At 38.6% G+C, this 19,634-nt stretch overlaps 1 protein-coding gene across 3 annotated transcripts in view; it reads left to right on the top strand.

Annotated features, from left to right (window-relative positions):
• Nucleotides 1–19,634, top strand: part of DPYSL5 (dihydropyrimidinase like 5) — a 1,161,038-nt gene that overhangs the window by 957,901 nt on the left and 183,503 nt on the right. The gene's annotated exons all lie outside the window — the stretch shown is intronic.

Below are 19,634 nucleotides of genomic sequence, written 5' to 3'. Positions count from 1 at the left end.
TCAACCTCACTATCCACTTGGCTTCAAACTCCTCGGTGGCATTACACAAATCACCACCTCTAATATTTTCAAAAGTCCTTCCTATGGCCAACAATTTAAATGCATGTTTCTCATCACTGCTCATAATATGTTTAGCCAATGCATTTACTTTATTCTTTTTACTAATAGAATAGATATGCTCATGTATTCTCTCTTTAAGAGACCTATCAGTCTTCCCTACATAAAATCTTTGGCATTCCTCACAATATGCCAAATAAACAATATGCTGAGTCTCACATGTAGCAGAGACCTTCAAATTATATGTTCTCTTTTGATCTGGATGTTCAAAATGTGAGCTAGTTATAATACTTGCAAAAAGAGCACATGCCGCATGGTATAGTCCCTTCAACTTCACTGGCCCTATTCATCATTTTTGGGTAGCATAACTGTCTTTTCCATGATTTAATATTTTTTAATAGAAACTTAGTTTCTGTATCTATCAGTTCTCTGATATCTTTATCTGTTTTCATGTGGCAAGTGCTCTTTTTGCAAGTATATAGGTACTAGCTCACATTTTGAACATCCAGAGCAGAAGAGAACATATAATCGTAAGGTCTCTGCTATATGTGAGACTCAGTATATTGTTTATCTGGCACATTGTGAGGAATGCCAAAGATTTTTATGTAGATAAGACTGATAGGTCTCTTAAAGAGAGAATACATGAACATATCTATTCTATTAGTAAAAGGAACAAAGTAAATGCATTGCCTAAACATATTATGAGAAGTGATGAGAAGCATACATTTAACATTTTGGCCATAGGAAGGACTTTTGAAAATATTAGAGGTGGTGATTTGCGTAATGCCACCGAGGAGTTAGAAGCCAAGTGGATAGTGAGGCTGAGAGCAGACACTGGCCATGGGCTTAATGAATATGTCCCAATACGACCTAAATTGAAGTCCAGACCACTTCTTAGGTAGTACATGGTTACATATACGTTTTATATAAGTTTTTTTGTAAGTTGAATTATGTTAGTGTGCTATGTGAAAAATGTTTATTTGTATTTTAGAAATATGAATGTTTGATGATGATTTCTGTCACTGATAGCTTTAAATGTGAGTGATACCTTAATTGGTGTATCATGTGACTTGAGATGTATGTATAAGAAGGAGGAATGGTTTTAACTGAATTGTAAAGACATCTGATGAAGTAGGGTTTACCTACGAAAGCGACTGTGTGTTATTAAACGTTTTGATACTGGAACCTGAAGTCATCTCTGAGTCCTGCTGTTTTATTTGGATTGTTGGATTTGCTTTATATACAGGACTTGGTTACTCAGGAGCATCATTGGTTGTTTTGTGCTTCAACTTGACCAAATTGTCTATTTGGGCACAGGAGAATGGTATGCTGATAAATAAAAAAACTAAGCATGTGAGATCTGGTAGACATAATTTGAAAGATGAATATTTAATACAGCACACAGTGATTGAAACTGTAGACTCATTTAAGGACCTGAGCATACGTAGATTCAAATATGAGTTTTTCTAATCATATCACCCAATTAGTTAATGATAGTTATAGAACTATAGGTTGTATAAAAAGAATTACAAAGTCTAGGAAATCAAAAATAATGAAGTCATTGCTAGTTACATTAGACCCAAACTTGATTATGAAATAACAATATGGAAACCCTATAAGAAAACAAGCATGAGTAAACTGGAAAGAGTACAGCAGAAATACACCAAGGGTATCCATGGATGTGAAAATTTAAGTTATTATGAAAGACTAAGATATGTGAACTTTTACTGTATCTCTTATAGATATTTAAGAGGAGATCTTATTCGGGTATATAGGGCATTTAGAGCCATCTACCTCTGGGAATGTTTGGGGTTATCATTCAATAAGTACTAGAAAATCATCAGGCAATCTATGTAGAAGATTGTATAGGAATGAGAAGTGTACTAATTGGTTCTCTGACAGAGTAGCTGATGCATGGAACAGACTACCAAATTACATTAAAGCAAGCACTAGTTTAGATATTTTTAAGAACAGCCTGGACACTTATTATGGGAACAAGTGTTTTGGTAGATTGGCAAGCTAGAATAGCATTAATGCCCTTGCTTAAAATATTTGTATGTATGTATGTGTAAGGCAGAGGCACATCTGAGTACTTTGAAGTGCAAAGAATGAGCAAGAGATGCCATGTTTTGTCCTGTGATATCAACTCAAATTGAAGAGATGATCAGTGTTGCTCCATATGTGACATGTTGCAAAGGTTGTATCCAAAGAGGAATTGATTCCACATGAGATGCCAGACTGTCCATAGGTAAAGGCTACAGAGGGATTGTTTCAGCATTAAGGCTTACATTTCGTGACATGTACCATGAGGTATCCAAGATGAGAGGAACAACAGTCAGTACTGATATTAGTGTTTTGAAAAGGATTTTTGCTAGACATGGGATACCAGAAAATGTACTAACAATTCCACACAGTTTAGGAATTTGGAATTTCAGTCAGTCTCCTTTGAATGAGAATATTATCACAATTAAAACAACAAAAGATGCAACATTGCAAGCCCAAAACATCTATATGCCACTAGGCAAATTAAGAGGGCCATTCCGATATTTAAAAAACAAATCTCATGAAAACTGTATTTTAGATGTCAAGGAATTTTTTTTCATCAATCCTTTTCCCTGTGTGTCTGTTGACTGTCAGACAGGAGAAAAAACTCTTCCGTGATTCTGTGGATGATGGCACTCTCTGGTTGCTTCATGTTTATTGGCTGAACAATCAGTTTTTGAGATTAGATAGGTTATTCTCTAGATTTTGATGAAAAATTCAAAATTTTTTTTGCAAAATATTTTGTAAAAAGGTTGTTTAGGGATTATAGCAGAGGAGTTTTAATGAAAGTAATTGCTAGAGTTGCAGAGTATGATATTGAGCAAATAGTTGTGATAAAAAAGACATGAGAATTAATAGGAATGATAGGGTTGTTAATGTAGAAGTGCCAAGTAATGAAATTCAGGGTATGTCAGCTGTGTGTAGGTTAGGGGAAGTGATTTATAAATAGCAGTTGATAATTTCTGCAAACAAATATCATGTATATTGTTATCAAAGAAACCAGAAATGTTTTTTTAGCTGGCTGAAGAGATGACACTTTAATAGATAAAATAAAATAAATAATACTTATCAAAAGAGCGCTTTCACGCTAGTAAGCAGTACTTCTTCAGATCTAAAATTCATCAGACCAAGTAGGTATACATACATTAAGTAACCAATCAATGTTTTAATGATTTTAATTTAAGCACAGGCTTTAAAGGCACAATGTCATTTAACCCTTTTTCCTTATGTGCAGCAAGTCTGAGAATCCATTTTGTCTCTAACCTCTCTGTCTGAACTTTAACATCTCCCCCTCTATCTGTGACAAGTAACTTCTCAATAACCATGAATTTAAAACTGTGCCCTGCCCCTTCCTTAACGACATGCTTTGCTAAAGCATTCTTCATGTCTTGCCTATTGATATTGTAAAGGTGTTCCCTGATTCGGTCTGTAAGACATCTGTTAGTTTTTCCCACATAGAAACAACTACAGGTTGGATAGATAGTAAGATATACTAAATTCTGTGTGCTACAATTTGCAAAAAAAAAAGCCATGCATGAGCCCTAGAGCTCTCATAAACTCCCTGGCTGTAATGGAGGCTAGGGGAAGAAGAGTTTGAAAGAAAGAAGCGAGAGTTAATGCCTTTGGAGGAGGCAGGGATGCAAGCATTGGCACCATTTGAAACCTGCAACACAGAAAGACATGAACCTGAGAAGGATTCAGGGAAGGCTTTTTGAAGTTTATTGTGAACCCCAGGCTCTGAAGAAGAGAAACGGTAAAATGAAGATTTTGCAAAAGGACCTCTGGAGAAGATGCTTGAATTAGCAGGTCATCCAAATAAGGAAAGATTTGGATCCCTTGAAGCCTGCAGAAGGTAATCACAGGAGTGTGGCATTTGGTAAAAATCCTCAGGGCAGTAAAAAGGCCAAAGGGCAAAGCACAGAACTGAAAATGCCAGGAAGCAACAGAGAAATGCAAAAATCTCCTAAAAAGAGGATGGATCGGAATATGGAAATAAGCATCCTTGAGGTCCAGAGACACCAGAAAGGCCTGAGGTAGCAAGAGAAGAAAAAGGGACTGAAGGAACAACATCCGAAAGGAAGGCACCTTCAGAAAGGTGTTCAGATGGGACAGGTCTAGAATTGGTCTCAGAGTACCTTCTTTTCTGGGCACTAGAAACATTCTGGAATAAAACCCTTTCCCCCTTTGGGACACAGGAACCTCTTGAATAGTACCCTGAGCCAAGAAGTCTCAAAGAACCTCTGGGAAAAAAGGAAGTTGCTCCTGTGGAGGCTGAGGAATGCCCATAAAAAAAGAGTGGGAAATCCAGACCATGAAGTACCCTTGCTGAATGATTGACAAAACCCAAGAATCCTGGGTGATTTGGAGCCAAACAGGAAGAGAAAGAGAAAGACTAAGAAAAAGAGGAATATGGCTAGGAATAGGTGGCTAGTCAGGCAGCACCTGGTTTGTCAGGAAAGGAAGGTTTAAGAATCCCTGAAGTCTGAGTGGCCTTAGCAGGAGGAGTCTGCTTACTACCCTTTTTACCTTTAGAAGGAGGGCAAGACTGCCTATGAACAAAGGCTGACTTAGAAGGGTAGTTTTGCTGAAATTTAGGCACAGGATAAACAAAGACATGCTTAAGCTCCTGTAAAGCCTTCCCTTTGTCCTGAAGAGTCTTAAATAAACCAGCAGCTGCTTCACCAAACAAAAGAGTATTATCCAGAGGAGCATCCATCATCTTAGCCTTAATATCATCGGGCAAAGGTTGAAGCCAAAGCCATGAATATCTCCTTAGAACTGAACCAGAAGGAGCAACCCTAGAAGATGCATCTGCCGCACCATAACTATTTTTATTTTATTTTTATTTTACATTTGTTGACCGGGATAGTCCAACTGGATACATGTCCATTTTCAGCGGAGGCCTGGGGAGAAAAGCTCCAAGGGTAAGCAGATACAGCATTACATAATACCAGCATTACATATTACAAACAGATTATTTACAGAGATTACAAAAGTAAGCAAGTTAAACAAGTTCCACAGGTTAAAGTTAGTCCTGAGCACAAGTCAGGATTAAATTAAATTACACAGTAAACTGGTTAACAGATTTTTACACATTCGAGTTAGCCAGGCTTGATACATTGACATAGCCAGTTAAGTGACAAATGTTGTTTGAGTCTAGTTTTAAATTGACCTAAGGTGGAAAGTAAGGTAATATCAGCTGGAAGTGAGTTCCAGGATCTACTTACAGAGTTTGCAAAGAGAGAATCACCGGCTAATTTTGCTAGTCTGAATTAGTAGTTTGTTAGAGGATTGAAGCGGTCTAGGATTGTTATAGGGGGTGATAATATTTTTAAGTGCAGGAGTATTGTCCGGATTATAGAGGATTTTATAGGCCATAATCAGTTGATTATACTGGATTAGGCTAGTTAGCTCAAGCCAACCAAGCTGATTTAGATTGATGCAATGATAGAATGATGAACTACCTGACAGGAAGTCCCAAGCAAGGAAAGAGCAGAAGATTTACTCTGAGTCTGGAAGATCAGAAAGAACCTGATACGCCTGAGAAAGAAGAGCCAAGGTATACCTAGAGATATGGGCCTGATAATTAATAGCCCTAAAAGCTAGGGTAGCCAAAGTATAAACCTTCTAACCCAACCTATCCATGGTTCTACTGTCCTTGTCAGAAGACAGTAACGTGGACGAAGGAAGCAATTGAGATGGCTTATTAGAGGCTACAGACACCACAGAGGGGTCAGCAGCAAGACACCTAAACAAAAAGGAACAATCCTCAGACACCGTATAAAACCTATCAGAGAATCCGGCACTTTAGAGACAGTGGTAAAAACATCCAGTAAAGCAGGCAAGACAGGAGGAGTGGTCACATGTTTAGGAGATTCCATCTGCAGTAACTCATAGTACCGCTTATGGATATCCAAAACCTGGGCACAATCCTACTTAAAAAATTCCATCATCCTAGAGATCGTGTCCCCAAAGAAAATTTCCTCAGAAGGATTAACTAGAGTCTGAGAATCCTCCTCCTAGGTAGAATAAGCAAGGGAGTCATCATCAGACTCCACCTCAGAAGAATGCAGTCCTCTGGGCCTTTTAGGGGTAGAGGAGGACCAAAGAAGAGCAGGAACTGAAACCCCTTGAGGAGGCCTCAATGACAGTAAAGCATTAAATAACCCCTGAGTAAAGGCCTGCCACTCACTTTGTGGATCCCTAGGAGCAGAAAAAACATGATTAGTTTTCTGTTTCTTTTTTAAGGGGACATCTGTCCTAGAAACCTGAGAAGGCCCAGACTCAGGACAGCATTCCACAACTGCAGTAGGAACCTCTTTCATAAAGAGAAACTGCGGAACCCCTCTAGACCTATTGGAAATAGTCAACTGTGCTTCCGAATGCCGAAATGGATACCTGAAAAGCCTCTTTGGATGTGCTGTCCACCAGATCCTCACCTTCTTTCAACCCAGACATGGTAGAAGAATCCAATGAAGCAATTGGGTGAGCCTCTGGATGCATAATCACCTCAGGAGAAACTCCTGGCAGAGGCTGGACAGCGGAAGATTCCGGCCTTACTTTATGCACCTTTTTCTTCCCTGATTGCTGACCCTCAGGGCAGGAAGTTCCATCCATAGTATCTGCATTAAGAACCTTAAGACGCTGATGCTCAAGATACAAGGAAAGGGAAGAAAACCTACTATGAAGAGTTTTGGGGGCAAACACCTGACAAATTGAACAAGATGTATGGTCGTGAGCAGCAGCTAGGCAAAAAAGACAGTTATGGCAGTCTTTATGGGGAATCAGTCTCCCACATGGGCATTTACCCTTCCTTGATAACAGTAACCCCAAACAGCAAAAGTAACCAAAAACCCAACTGGGTACTTATCTGCAACTGTGAGGACTCCAGCAAACAGGAGTAAGCACAGGAAAGCCAACAAACAGAAAAATGAGGAAAAAAATGGAGAGAGATAACAGACTGATGTTTAAAATAGTGTTTGGACTGGCAGCAAAAAAGTTCTGAGGATGGTACACCTGAATGTCACCTTTATGCCCTACCCCATGCAAGGAGTGTGCAGGTGACGTTCAGCATACCTTAAAGCAAAGGTAGACTTTGGTAAACTGGCTGGATGGTGGGCTTCATGGAAGGGAATCCCATTTGTAAGGAATACTGCAGCAGTGAATGTAAGGACATCCTCTGTTCTGTGGACATTCCAGTTGTTGGATGTGCCTGGTTAGGTATATACCAAAGGGAGCACTCTACTCAATGATAGGTCTCAGGAATGCTGAAAACAGTGGAACAATGATCTCCTTGGACCTAAACACCATACCTTTGTTTATAAGTTGCACAACATAGAATGATTTCCTCACTACTGTAGACACGTTTTGGTCAAAGGCTAGATTAATGTCTATGTGTCCCCCCAAGTCACTGACTGCTGGGTTGACATTTAGGAACGTGTTATCAATATGATAGTTACCAGGGGTGGCTGACCTCCTGATGATACTATTACACATTTCTTGGCATTTAGCTTTATTCCATGGCTCTGACACAAGTTATTTGTCTGTGTCAGCCCTTCCTGGAAAACATTAGTAACAGTGTCTTTGCAATCATCTACAAATTTTGTCAGTCAGAGGCTCTTGATATTGGCCTTGACTTCAGAGAAGTCAAGGCCAAAAAAGGAGCAGTCCCAGAACCATTCTCTGAGGGACTGCACTTGTGACTGATCTGTTTGTAAAGGTGGACTTTTCATTTCTAACTTCTGGTCCTGTCTGTGAGCCAGCTGGCTGCCCACCAGGTGACATAAGGGTTTATACCTAACCTCTTGAGTTTATCAACAATGCCCAAGTGGGAATATTGTGTCATATACCTTGGCCTGGTCAAGGTAGGCAGTGTGAACTATTTTGCCCTCATCTATAGATTTGGTGGCCTTCTCAAAGAAGCCCACCAGGTTGAGTAGGCATGACCTGCCCTTGACAAAACCAAATTGGTTGGGTCCAGTGTTTGAAGGATTCCTATGTAATTATTAATCATTTTCCTGATAATTCTTTACGTGGCTTTGTATATGAGACTAATGAGATTATGGGTTTGTAGTTTCCAGGGTCAGTAGATGACCCACCTTTGTGCAGAGGGATGATTGTTGCTGTTCCTCATTTGTGAGGCACAAAGCCTGTTTGGAGGCTACAATTAAATATAAATTCCAGAGGGCCTGATAGGTCATGTTTCATGCTACTCATTCCCTCCAGTACAAGTCTTTTGAGTGTGTACCTTTAACCCCTAGTGGGTGTGGCCTAAGCCTTTAAAAATGAAGTTATCACCTTACAATTCTAATAAATACTCATTGTCAGAGGTCAAATATCAGTACAATTGTGTTTGCCATCATGTATGCTTCAAGATAAAATATTCTGATACCTTGTATGTAGCGTGGTTTTGGAATTATTAATGCAAGTATGAACAAGTAATATTTGACGCCTAGAGGAGCAGTAGGGGGTAACTGCAGATGCACCTGGAGGCGTCACTCGGATGTAATAAGGCATCCTGTGATATAATCTGGGCTCATCAATGCAGTGTTCTTGGCCTTAGAGAGAGCATTGAAGACATGTCCCCAAGTGATAGTACAGGGGAATTATATTTGATGGTACTTCCTGATGGGAGGTTGAGGGGGGAGAGAGGGGTAATGTTAGAGCATAATTTGTCTGCCAGTAGTTTGGTATATATTCTGGCTCAGTATAGGTGGCTCTATTAACAATGAGCTCTGCAAAATTGTGTACTGCCTTTGAGGTTCCGGACATAGATAAAAAAATGCCTTGTGGTTGTCCTTGGCATGGGAGGCCAAATTCATATCAAATTTTTCTTTGGCAGACTTTATTTGTCCTCTGAGTTGCCTGTTTAGTTTGATGAGAGTGCTGTTATCCTGCTGGGTGTTACAACTCCTAATTTTTGCAATGATTTGGTGGTGCATGGCAGATTCAGTTTACCAGCTGTTAGTATACCTAACTTATTAGTGACAAAGGGAACATCATGCTGCAAGAGATGCAGTGTTTGTGTAAATATTGTGAATACATTTAACAATATAAATGGGATTAAATTTGAACCCAGAGATGCTTATTCATGTAGGAGCAAAGGGGTAGTATATGCATTAAGATGCCCTTGTGCTCTGTTTTATATAGGGGAAACAAAAAGAGAATTTCATGTTCATGGGTTCATAGGTTGGTACTAGGCTATCAGCCCTAGGGCCTATACAAGCCTAGCCATAACAATTCCCTGGCTATTTCTTCCCACATTATTTACTTTCCTAGACCCCTGTCTAGCAGGGTGACTGACATGATCCCTGGGGTGAATTTCCTTTCTCCCATCCAATCGTCAAGGTTCCTCTTGAAGAGGTCCAAAGAGGCACTCTGCTTGACATGTATGGGCAATCTATTCCAGAGTCTGGGGAGTCTCTGGGTCAGGAATCTATCCCTCCAGCATGTTTTGTTTATTGTGATGACAAGGTTTAGATCCCTGGAGCGTGTAGCTCTGAGGGATTGGGATTTCTTTAAGTGTAGCATGTCCAACAGCTCTGGGTTTGACATGGCCTTGTATGTTAAGCAGAGATCGCCTCTGAGTAGACGATATGCGACAGAGTATAGCTGGAGTTTTTTAAGGCAGTCAGCGTAGGGCATCTGCTTTAGGCCTGTGATTCTTTTAGTGAGGTATTTCTGAGGCCTTTCCAGTTGTTGCAGATGTCTTGAGAGGTACATACCAAATGGGGCGTTGTATTCTATAATGGGTCTAATGAGGGATGAGTACAGTGGGACAATGACCTCCATTTTTCTGGATGAAAAGCCCTTCGTGATGAGGTGTGCCACACAGAAGGATTTCCTGACTGTTGTGGCGATGTGGTTATCGAAGGTGAGACCACTGTCCACCTGTGTCCCTCAGTCTCTTATCACACTTTCTGTGTTTAGTGTACTGCCACCTATATGGTAATTCATGGATACATGTTTTTTCCCAAAGGGGATAACAATACATTTCTTGGCATTGAGCTTGAGCCCATGGCTCTTGCACCAAGCATCTGTTTCTGTAAGGCCCTTTTGTGGAGTATCCACATCATTTGGGGATTCAATAATGGCTCCCAGTTTGCAGTCATCTGCAAACTTTGTTAGCCAGAGTCCCTTAGTGTTGACCTGTACTTCAGAGAAGTAGATGCCAAACAAGAGCGGCCCCAGGACTGAACCCTGAGGTACTCCACTTGTCACTTGTGTGGAGCTGGATTTGGATTCGGCTACTTTTACAGTGTGGGTTCTATCAGTAAGCCATTTAGCAACCCATTGGATGTCAGATTCATGGAGCACATAAGAGATATTAGGAATATGAGGGAATACAAGATAATTTCTTTACATTTTAAAATGTTTCATGATAGTGACATCACTATGTTACAAGGCACAGTTTTGGAAACTGTGGAATGTTTTTGTGGTGATGAAAATATATTAAAACAAAAATTATGGTATAAAGAAAGTATTTATATTTTAAAGTATAAAACACTTGTGTCTAATGGTCTTAATAATGACCTGAATTGGAAATGTTTGCTTTAAAGATTTGGTAATTTATGTATTTAATTGAATAATATAGCAATAACCCACGCCTGGGTGTGGGTAATGCTAAATTTACCCACGGTTGGCCAACCGTGGGTAAATTTAGCATTACCCACACCCAGAAGTGGGTTATTGCTATTATACCATGACATTATTTAAGAAAAGAAACTATTACTTTTCTTAAATAATGGCATAGTATAATGCCTGTTTACTGCCCTTCCGCAGATGTCTGGCATCCGCGGCAGTTCTGATGTACTGCGCACCTGCGCAGTACATCAGAGTTGAGCAAAAGCTGGAGAAAGCAAGATCTCCGTTGCTTTTTTAGTGTTCACTATGTAAAATGAGTTTAACATAGCGAAACAGTTTTAAAATAAGTAACGGACATGTCCGTTGCTTATTTTAAAATTGTCTCGCCATGTTAAACTCATTTAACATAGCGAGACACTAAAAAGCAACGGAGATCTTGCTTTCTCCGTTGCTTTTAAACACTGTCTCGCTATGTTAAATGGGTTTAACATGGCGAGACAGCTTTAAAATAAGCAACGGGATCTCCGTTGCTTATTTTAAAGCTGTCTCGCTATGTTAAACCCATTTAACATAGCGAGACAGTGTTTTAAAAAACCGAGTTATACTAATGGGAAAAAGTCCGGAGAAACGGACCTTTTTCCATTAGTATAACTCGATTTACAACAGGCACGCTGGCCAATCAGCGTGCACGTTTTGGGGGGATCATGGTATAATTGATGTTAATTATGTGAGGTGTATAAAACTGTGTGTTGATGTTTGTTACTGTTTGATACTCCTTGAAGGTGGTAACACCGAAGCACTAGAGAGAATAAAGGTTTGATACTTGCCTTGCTGTTTGCCGTTTTTTTGCCATAGTTGGTGGCTTTTGGGTCAGTGTTGTTTAATATTTGAAGAAGAAGGAGAGGAGGTTATTTGATCTGGTGTGTTGGGGGGTGGCTTCTGACCCTAACATGGATGTTCCTCATATATTTCGAGAAGAACCAGTAACCCTTATGGGAGCAATTGGTGGTGTGGGAGCTCAGGGGGGCTCCCAAAGAACTATGGAACAGTATTTAAATGACTGTGTACAAATTTTGGGTACAATGTTAGAAAATCGGTCAACTGATATAACTGTAGGTCCATTGTTTGAGACTTTTGTTAGAGAAAGAGCAAAGAGAATATTTGATCCCTTTAATTCTGTGGGACAGACTGTGAATGTTATTCCGTCCAATATGAGAGAGCTATGTGAAAAATATGAAAGGTTATTGGAAAAAGAGACTAAAACCTATTTCAACATTCTGGGCCTGCAGAGATATATAGATCTGGATATTACTCCTAAAGGACTAAGATTTATTAAAAATCCCAGTACTCCTTTTGATTTGAACTGTCCGATAGATAAACAGTTCAAGGAGCGCTAGTTCAAGCCTTCGCATAAGTGTGTAGTCGAATGGCTACACATTTTACTAGAGTGAGATCAGATTAAGCATAAAAAGTTAAAACAGGAGTTGGCGGTCCTGTCTCAAACCATCAGTAGCTCCATGGGGGTCCAGAGTATTAAGAGCTTTTTGGAAAGAACTAATAAACATTTAATTTCATTGGAAGCTGAGCTTGTGGAGCAAAAGAAATCTAAATTGAAGAGAGAAGTAAATGAATATGAGGCTGGCCTTGCCTTCACATATTCGTCCAGTCGGAAGGCAGGGAATCGGAAACGTCAGCATGTTAAGTTTAAAAGGAGTACCTCTGCATCATTTATTTCCTCGGGGGAGGAGAGATGTTAGGAGACCGATGTGAGCGATGACTTTCCTGAGTTACCACAACCGGAAAGACCAGCGGAACATTGAGCGAACTTTTTGGAACCAGGAGAGACAGCCACAGCAACAACAGCAGGCTCGGCAAGGACAGAAGCGTACAAGGACCTTTGGATATAACTACGGTGATGCAGGGAGGGATTATAGAGGGGACTTTAAACAAGGACAAAACAATGGACACTATTTCAACAAAAAATTTAAACGGTGAGTCATGTATTGAACCAAATTCACTTGTTAATTTATCGTGTTGTAATTTAACACAGGAACAAGTTTCTGTTAAATTTAGGGCTCAAGTTTGTGCCCACAGTGTTACCATGAGGACATGTGGTGAGGCAAGAAATGTTTAGATTTTTAAGAAAAGTATTTTTAAAAAATTATTTTGCTAGAATTTCAGGAGTTAATACTGATATAAGAAGTAACTCTTTGCTTAATGAATCTGACGAAAGTTTCTTTTCCTGTGCTGATGAAACAGGGGGGATGTATGATAACGATGTGGAGGATAACATGCTTTCCAATGTTGGAAATGTAATTGATATGTCTTTTATACCAACATTTAATAAGTTTATACCACCATTTGATAATCCACTTGTTTCACAATTTGGGGCAATGATAGGTTTGGAGGTGGGAGTATTTGTGAATCCGTGTTGTTAGACAAACATAAAATAAGATACAATTTAAATTTTAGGGAATGGCAAGCATTAACATCTTTAGAAAAAATGAAGGATATAGTGATAAAACCTTCCGATAAAGGGAATAAGATTGTAATTATGAATGTGCTTCAATATTTTGATATGTGCATGAAACACTTGGATGATGTCGATGTGTACGAGAAATGTAGTATTAATAAATACAAACAAGGAGTAGCTAAATATGAGAAAATGCTTGATGATAATGTTCGGAAGGGTTATTTCACTGATAAGGATGTTAAGGACAAACTTTTTAATTGCAACAGTGAAATAGCCATTTTTTTCTGCCTACCAAAAATACACAAAAGCATGGTGGAGCCACCGGGTAGACCAATTATTTCCGCTTGTAAGTATTTTTTTGCATAATATGGGTTTAGTATTACCCAAAATATTGTTACCTTATGTCAAAACATCTCCAGTATATATTCAGGATAGTTTAGATTTGTTAAATAAAATTTCTTTGTTGAAATGGGATGAGAAAAAATTTTGGTTGGTACTTGATGTAAGGAGTTTGTATACCTCCATCAAACATGAAGATGGCCTAAAGGCTATTAAATATTTTATGGGAAATAGTTATTTTTCTAATTTTGTAGTGGAAATGGTTAGTTTTTGTTTGAAAAATAATTATTTTTATTTTAATAATGAGTTATTTAGACAGACGCAGGGTACGGCGATGGGGGCAGCATTTGCCCCCATGTATGCCAATCTTTTTATGTCTTTCTTTGAAACATAGTCTTTATTTAAGTTGAATTTTATGAAAAAATATGTTGATTTTTATTTTCGATACATAGATGATTTGATATTTGTGTGTGATGGAGGCGTAAATGAAGTGAATGATTTTATATTGGAGATGCATAGTAATCCATTTGGTCTATCATTTGATGGACTACAGAAGGGGAATAAAGTGATATACCTGGATCTAATTTTGGAAGGAAATATGGATGGAAGTATTTCTTCCAATATTCATAGGAAGTTTGTTGATGGGAATCAGTACCTCCATGCCTCTAGTTGCCATCCTCCCCATGTTTTAAGAGCTTTACCTTAGGGGGAATTAGTTCGCATTTCTAGATTATGCAGTAATGAGAATATGTTGGGGAATGAAATGGAACAGACTAAGGACACATTCTTGAGAAGGGGTTATAACTCAGATATTCTGAGGGAGGCTGAAACCAGAGTGTGGGAAAGAGTATATAATAATAGTAGTAGAAGGAGTAATAGATCCGTTATAGGATGTTGAATAGCTCATGGGCACCTAAATATGAAGAGGTGAATATAAATAAGGAAGATACAATCTGTTATGTATCTGTATACAACATCAAAAAAGAGGAAATAAGGACTTTGATAGAATATTATTGGAAGTATTTGTTAGAAGATAGATTTTTGGCGGAAATTCTGCCACAGAAGCCCCTCTTTTCATATAAGAGGGGAAGGAATTTAAAAGATATGGTGGTGCATGGCAGATTCAGTTTACCAGCTGTTAGTATACCTAACTTATTAGTGACAAAGGGAACATCATGCTGCAAGAGATGCAGTGTTTGTGTAAATATTGTGAATACCTTTAACAATATAAATGGGGTTAAATTTGAACCCAGAGATGCTTATTCATGTAGGAACAAAGGGGTAGTATATGCATTAAGATGCCCTTGTGCTCTGTTTTATATAGGGGAAACAAAAAGAGAACTTCGTGTCAGATTCATGGAGCACATAAGAGATATTAGGAATATGAGGGAATACAAGATAATTTCTTTACATTTTAAAATGTTTCATGATAGTGACATCATTATGTTACAAGGCACAGTTTTGGAAACTGTGGAATGTTTTTGTGGTGATGAAAATATATTAAAACAAAAGTTATGGTATAAAGAAAGTATTTATATTTTAAAGTATAAAACACTTGTGCCTAATGGTCTTAATAATGACCTGAATTGGAAATGTTTGCTTTAAAGATTTGGTAATTTATGTATTTAATTGAATAATTGATGTTAATTATGTGAGGCGTATAAAAATGTGTGTTGATGTTTGTTACTGTTTGATACTCCTTGAAGGTGGTAACACCGAAGCACTAGAGAGAATAAAAGTTTGGTACTTGCCTTGCTATTTGCCGTTTTTTTGCCATAGTTGGTAGCTTTTGGGTCAGTGTTGTTTAATGAGATTATGGGTTTTTAGTTTCCAGGGTCAGTGGATAGCAGCATCATTAAAGGGGCATTGTCTCATTTCCTGAACTAGATTTCTTACCTCGGACTGAAGCCGAAACTTTGCCACCCACTTCGCTCATCACCTCCTCCTTTGTGACATCATCCATGATGTTACTACAGTTCAATCCACAGCATCAACTTTCCTTAAAATTTGTGCAATGCTGTGTTCCAGTCCTGTTTTTATTCCCTTCAGAATAAGCTACCAGCATTTGCATTCCCCTGCTTCCTAATTTGCGTTGGAGTTGTTGATTTGGCTGGCTGAATCGGCAGAGCTACAATGACTGCATTTTTTGAGGCATGTAAAATCTGAAACTCACATATATGTCATATTATTTAGTGACTTCAGTTGTGATTTCCCATAAAATCACAAAATGTATGGGGAACAGACCAAAACTATGAAGGAAAAATCTGGACTTTTTTTGCAAATTTGGACAGTTGAGAGATATACCCCAGAAAATGTGTTGGGGGGAGGCAATCTACTGATCCATCTTTAATGTAATACCGACTTTTAAAAGCCGGTATATGCTTTTGCAGTCAAACCTCAGCACAGTAGCACCTGTTTGCCACATTGCAGAAAACTGTTTGCTATAGTTTGAAAGTAAAAACCACACTTTTTAACTAAAATTTGAGCGTTCTATCGCTTGTGAAGGCAGGATGTAAACAAAACAATGTTTTGTTTTTTATCTAAAACATAAGCGCTGATGCGCTTTGTGCAGGCAGGTATAAAATGTAGTGACCGTTTGCAACATTGCCTGCAGTACAAAACTGTTACAACAAACGATCCAAAACAGCTTCTCATATCTCTTCCATATCTACTACTTTATCTCACCTTCTGTATGACTACAGTCCCTGCAATAAATCCACAGAAAAGCTTACACCAAGTATAGTGCAGCAGGCAAAAATATAATCCAAATAAAAACGTAATGTAGCAAATAGCAATAATGCAGTAAGCAGAGATAAATCCAACTTTGAACTCCAAGTTTAAGCCAAATTCAAAACGTAAATGCTTTCATCCCTTAACACATTAATACAGGAACTTCATCAGACAAAGTACTTTACATTCAGCCTCCTCGTAAAAGATAAAACTAGTGACCTCACTTCCTCTCTTCCATTCAATAGTGACCTCACTTCCTCGCTTCCATTCACATACAAAAAAGTTTTTTGTTCTTAAAGGGACCACTGTTTTTTTAAAAATGCAAGTACACTACAGTAAAAGACTACATGTATAAAATCACATAAATAATGGCATGCAGTGCAGGTACAACACAGTAAAAGATTACATATGTAAAATCACATAAATAATACCGTAGTTTGTCGTGTAATCTAAACATAAAAAACAGTTATTCTAAAATCTTAAAGTGCAAGGATATGAAAACAATCAAACTCTAACTTACTGAGTGTGTTAATAAATAATTTGGGTATTAAATATAGAACATTTAATATTTAATATATCTTTTCAAAGCTTTAAGTTTTAATAAACTGGAAATTGACTGGCTATCATTCAAGCCTGGCTAATAAATGCAGTCTAGTCTGATTTGCCAACTTAATTCTGCTTTCTCCAGTAAATAAGGCCATGCTCCACCTCTGGCTGAGGGAGATATTGATTCTAATATAACAAACTTGAATTTATGTTCATTACTGAATTTGGATTAAACTTGGAGTTCAAAGTTGGATTTATCTCTGCTTGCTGCATTATGTTTGTATTTGGATTATATTTTTGCCTGCTGCACTACACCTGGTGTGAGCTTCTCTGTGGATTTACTGGTTCGTTGTTTTCATTTTCTATTCACAGTCCCTGCAATGTCAAATTTTATATAGCTAGTACACAAATATTCTTGTTGCCTATCTGCAAATAATAAAAATGTTCATGTCTGGTATGTCAATCTAAATAAAAATGATTGCAGATACATTCTTGTTTGTTTGCTTTGCTGTTGTGAAAGTTTTTCTTTCACCAAGGCTGAGCCTGCAAATGGTCAAACTTGATTAGTACATAACCCCGGTAAACTAATACAAATTAAATTTATTTATTTTTTATTTATTTATTTAACATTTGTTAACTGGGAAAGTCCGACTTGGAATGAAGCCAGTTTTCAGCAGAAGCCTGGGGAGAAACACTCCAAACGCAAGTCTTTGTAACGTAGGAGGAAACCGGAACACCTGGAGGAAATCCATACAAACACAGGCAGAACATGCAGACTCCACACAGAAGGCACCCCAGCCGAGAATCGAACCAGAGAACCTCTTACTGTGAGCTGACAATGTACCACTGCTTCACTGCACCGTCCAAATAAAAAAAGTTCTTTAAAACATGACAATAACCCATGCAACCCAATATCAATTAGCATCTCAGTGCTGGAACAACCAGGCAGGGGGAGGATGAGAGTGACCCGTTTATGTTGGCTTACCCATTCATGAAGGGGGGGAGGGTAATACTGTCCAGCTAATTGGACTCATGCAAGCAGAAGACTATGCATTCATAATGGTTGAAAGGCAGGGCATGCAACACTGGTGTTCCCAAACAATCAACTCACTGTGTGTGTGTGTGTGTGTGTGTGTGTGTGTGTGTGTGTGTGTGTGTGTGTGTGTGTGTGTGTGTGTGTGCGTGTGCGTGTGCGTGTGCGTGTGTGTGTGTGTGTGTGTGTGTGTGTGTGTGTGTGTGTGTGCGTGCGTGTGTGTGTGTGTGTGTGTGTGTGTGTGTGTGTGTGTGTGTGTGTGTGTGTCTGTGTGTACACCCTCCCCACAATGACATAGATAACCATGTCAGCCACCAGAGGAGGGGTTGGGGCTATGCTAAGAAAAAAACCTTGATGGCTGTAAGCATAATAGCCCTGTGGTCTACTGCTACTCAAACTGTAAAAGAAGACTGAACCACAGGGAAGTGTGGCAATCAGCACACCAGAGCACCTGGGGGTGGTATCATCTGACCTGTCAATAGGAGAAAGGCTTAAAAAAAATAATATCTTCTTTAACATCAGAAATTGGGCTTTCTTACTAAACAAGAGGGCATGTACATTACATAAAATGAAGTAATCAAATGGGCTCAGTAGCCAAGACCAGTTAAGCAGCAAAACAAAACTCTTAAGATACTAAGACAACTGAAATATTTATGTTGCATGTTAAAATGTGAACACCTGCAAAGGCAGAATAGTCTGTTCCAAGTTTAGCTGTTTAGATGGCTTGGCATTCTTTGTTTATTTAAGAGATGAAAGGGTAGAATGTTTCTTAGTAAAGAACGCATTTAAACATTATGAAACTAGAGACAGTTAAAATGAAATATTTCTATGAACAATCAGTAAGGAGCAACATAGTTGCATTACATTTCCATCTCCACAAAGATGGAAAAACACCCGGAACTCCTGACATGCGCCTCATTTGTTTAAGAACATCTTAGAAAATGTTGCTTCTCTAGTGGATCTGACTGCCACCATGAGGAGACTGCTTATGTTAATAGGGAGTAAAAGATGTGGTTAAGTAAACCATGCAACATGTATACAGTGCATGAGCTTCAAACTTCACAATGGTTAGCCAGTCCATGAGAGAAAGCAAAGTGATGACAACAACTAGTGTAAAAAGCTTACTAATTAAATCACTACACCAAAAATCATTCCAGAAAAATAATCAATGAGAATTTGTCAGAAAGAGGATTATAAACTGCAGTGATGTTAGCAATGTTCAAATATATAAATTAAAAAGGTAATAGAAATGGTCATTTGGAAATTCATACTGCATTTCGATTGTAACAAGGAGCATGCAGAGGCATTTTTTCCTAAGTGCTCCCTCTCTATCTGCCAAGCCATCTCTAATTAATCATGAGCACATTCATTCCCCATGAGTGGGGAGAATCTGCCTTTTTTAGATCCACCTACAGAAAAAGCCAACCAGGGAACCACTGGAAAATGTTTTGTGCTCTCATTAGCAATCCTGCTATAAAAGCTATATATTTTTTTAATTAATGGCATAACTCCTTCTTCAGGTTGATGTAGGTACCCTTTTAACAGTCTATGACATGCTCACATATGAATAACCATCAAAAAGCTATGATCACTAACTTGGCTGGCCACACCCATATTGTCCCTGCACTAGCCTCATCTATGTGAGACTCCATTCCTAAACTTAATCAGGGATCACACTGGAGGCAGTAGCTATGACTACGTAGGACCCAACCCTTTCACACAAGCTGGACACATTAATCCTACCCTCACATGCCATTAACTGCCTGAGCCACCAAGCAAAACAAGGATGCCTTGGTTATATTCACAGCTTTATCTCACCATCCCAATATG

The sequence above is a fragment of the Protopterus annectens genome, chromosome 2.part1 (genome assembly GCF_019279795.1).
Source record: "Protopterus annectens isolate FY-2018-M chromosome 2.part1, PAN1.0, whole genome shotgun sequence".
NCBI lineage: Eukaryota > Metazoa > Chordata > Ceratodontiformes > Protopteridae > Protopterus > Protopterus annectens.
This window is presented reverse-complemented; position numbering and strand designations above follow the sequence as displayed.